This window comes from Morone saxatilis, unplaced genomic scaffold (genome assembly GCF_004916995.1).
Source record: "Morone saxatilis isolate NCDOM2014 unplaced genomic scaffold, NCSU_SB_2.0 Contig3, whole genome shotgun sequence".
In the NCBI taxonomy this organism is placed as follows: domain Eukaryota; kingdom Metazoa; phylum Chordata; class Actinopteri; family Moronidae; genus Morone; species Morone saxatilis.
The window spans coordinates 1,670,921-1,674,754 of record NW_023339873.1 but is presented as its reverse complement, the minus strand read 5'-3'; positions in this window follow the sequence as shown (position 1 = coordinate 1,674,754).

Genomic DNA, 3,834 nt, shown 5'->3' with positions numbered 1-3,834 from the left:
GTACTGTTTTATATTGTTTTACTGATTCGAGAGGCTGCAGCCAGGGAATTCTTCACGTTTTACTGGATCGATCGATTACTTTATTAATCAACTAATCGTTCTGGCAGAAATGGCAATGCACACACACACACACACACACACACGTACAGACGTCAGTGGCCTATCTTTCTGCTGCATTATAAAAAGACTGCTTAGAGGACAACATGTGGACTCAGCTGCGTCCACTTCTTCCAAGAACATGTTAGTTTTACTCTTTTCTGACAACTAATCTGCAGAGAAACTCCTCCCTCTTCTTTCTTTAATGCAGCTCTGACTTCTCCGGAGACGTGGACGCAGGAGGAAGAAATGGGTTACTTTTTCCTCTTAACTTCAGCGATTCATTATTTACCAGACGGGGGAGAGAAGAAGAAACTGAGACTGTGTGCATGGATGACTTGTTCTCCTCTCTGCTGCACCTCGTACCTAATGCTCCTGCCAACTCCCCGCGGTCGGCCGACACGCCGCACAAACGCGCTCCCCTATAGACACATGTAAGCGAGGCTGCATCCTGGTTCTCCATTTAAATCATGAGCTCAGTCCAGAGATTGATTTATTGGAAATTAATTAAACAAATAATTTTCTTGCTTTAAAAATATTGAATTACTGAACGCTCAGCTTTAATCTGAGGGTGTTTGCATCCATGTTGGGTTAGTGTAGGACTTTGTAACTCTTTTTATACACAATCCATGATGCATTTTAGGGCCATGCAACCAGACACTGATCCTCCAAATTAAATGACTAAATACGTTTCTTGTAATTGCCCTTCAAAACAAGACAGAAGTGTTTTTTGATCTGATGCTTTTATCAGCAGGACGACCTTCAAAAACTGTTAGAAAATGTAACATTACTATGGTTAGGGTTTGATTTAGTTTAAGCTGCTTAGGTTTGAGGAGAGATCTAAAATTGTGAAGGAGCTGGCATCGCAAGATCACAAAAATCATGAATTATCTTCAAGTTAGCGTCTGAGCAGCCTTGTTGCTAAATTAATTAGTCTTTAGGAACAAAATAACTTTTTGATATATTCATTGATCATTAAGCAACAATGAAACATATGTGTTTGACTCAACTATGAAAACTTTCTCTGTTTTATGTCAGTGTAAATTGATTGAAGACATCACATTGAACTCCTTCCAATAAACATTTCTCACATAAACATTTTACATATTGATTTTGTGAACTTTTTTTATCATTAGCTAGTTTTTGAGCTAAACACAGATAGAATTTCTATATACTATCTTACTGGGATACAAGCACAAATCTTTACCTACCTTTCTCCCATTTCAAAAGGCTACTCATCTTTTTAACAAACCTGCGCTCACACACACACTCACACACACACACACACACACCTCACCCATAACACTGTCCTCCCTCTTTCAAAGATTCATATACACACACTCATGGACACACACATACGTGAATGCACACACAGCAAGTCCCTTCATCTCTCATTGGAGTTTTATCCATTATTAAAAATCGACCTCAGAAACACTTGACACAGGGAACAATGCTGCAGGGAACGAGCTGGCAGAATGAATTATGGTCAACTGGCTTCAAATACAGGCATATTAAATCTTACTGCAATATTATGGTAATACTGTAAGCATTAAAATGCTGAAAATAAACAAGTGGAATAAATAAAACAATACAATTAATGCACAAAGTTCACAGTACGCTCCTGATTGGGTCATGACTCATTTCAATGTGAAACATGAAAGCTGCATCTAAAGAGCGATCCCTGTCTTTGCGTTTTGCTTCGTGGATGCTCGGCAATCAAAAAGCTTAATGTCAATTTGGGAGCAAAAGGAAAATGAGGATCTGTCAGCCGGTAAAGACTGTTAGATTGTGTCTTTGCCCCTCCGGGGTGGAGAGATGTGAGAAAAGTAAAATAATGAGCGCTGACAAGGATTGGCAGGGATCAAATGATTTGATGTGACTTTTATTCTTTGAGGTCGTAGCTGGTTAAATCTTTACAAGATCAGGATGATTTTTTAATCTTTTCAAGTACAAAAGAGCGATGATAAAACTCTGTTTCTATCATGTTGCTCTTTGTTCTATGTGCTATAAATTGGAAATGTAACTTTAATAAACCCTGATGGTGCCTGCATTGAATTGACATCTTTTTTGAATGTATATATTGTTGCTGTTTTTATACCTGTTTGTATCTTAACCTCACTGACGGCATGAATCTCGTCAGTTGGTTTACAGTAAAATATTTCAACAGCTGTCTGATGGATTCCCTTACAGTTTTGTGCAAACATGCTTGTTTCCCAGAGGATGAATTGTAAAAACAGGTCAATATTTACATACTTAAACACCCTAAACACCATAAACTTGCACTTGTATTTAAGAACAGTGGATTTAAACATTTGAACAAGTACACATAAATGCAAGAGCCAGCACAGAGCATGCTAATACACTATCATTATTATTACTGTGCTCAATGCTAAACATAAGAGACTAACTATAAGCATGCTAACTTTAGAGCTCGATAGATAAATCAGAACGCGTGCATTACTGGACGATATTAGCTTATCCCAAATATCTTATCAGTGGCAGCACAGTTTATGTTAGCAGATCAGTAACAAGTACAGAAATGTCAAAGATATATAAAATAATTTAGAAATATTGTTGCAGTTTTTCATCTGTAAATGCACAACTTAAACTAAACTGATCATTTGGTTATTAAAAGTCTTTCATTTTGTTCTGTGCTGAATTTACAAAACAAATATTGGACGATATCTTATTTTGGATATTAGATTTCTTAACTCTAAAATATTGATTTGTATCAGTCCCAACAACAGACCGACGTATATTAATTGGATCATTTTTGACTTTGAACTTACTGTAGCATGTTGGTCTGCTTAAAACACATCTCAACTTGTATCTGAAAAGGTCCGATTTAGACTGATAGAAGTTAAGCCAATGTAGAGCTGAGCCTGATGAGTCTGAAATGTTCTAAAATTTTGATTTATCAGGACAAACTTTACCTCTTTCATCACTAATCATATCTAAGAAGAGCAAAATTAGTTCCAAACTTTCCTCCATCCAACAACTTTGTCTTCTGATTACAGCCTCATGGGGCCACTAGTGTGGCTTTACATTTACTTTAATATACTGTTTTGGTAGTCGGGGATATCACCTAGAATTGGACATTTGCCCTTTCCAGTCACATCTGTTGGCAGGTGGGCAGGTGATGGCCGATGAGAGCAGGTTTAAGTCACTTTGGAGAAAGCTACTAATTACTGTGAGAATGAGAAGTGTGTAAATTGTTTTCACAGCCTGTTGACATCCTGTTCTATAAACTGAAATTCAGCCTGCAGCTTTTGTTCAGCCTTCTTTTAAAATTAGCCCGGGGTTACGTTATACATTTCTATTTTTAGCCTTGGAAAGTTTGGGCTAAACCTGCTGCCAAGCGAGGCTTTAGCCTACTTTAGATTGTAGCACAGTGATAGTGATAGCCATGGACTACATGACCCTGAGGCCATGGATTAATATAGAATGTCCCAGAATGCCTTTGGCCTGGGGCAAACTGTAATAGATACAAATATGGAAACAGAAGTTGTTGAACCAAATCTGAAACATCTCTTTTAATTTTCTTTTCTGTCATTGTGCAAGACTGACTGTGAGCCTCCGTTATCTTCTGTTAGCACAATGTAATTGGTGAGAATGTACATGCTTTAAATGAAAAAGAGACTCTGGTAGAAGAGGCGGCTGCAGCCCGAGAGCACACAGATGGCTTCTGTGTGTGTGTGTGAATGATAAGTCATGAGATATACTTGAATAGCGTGACGA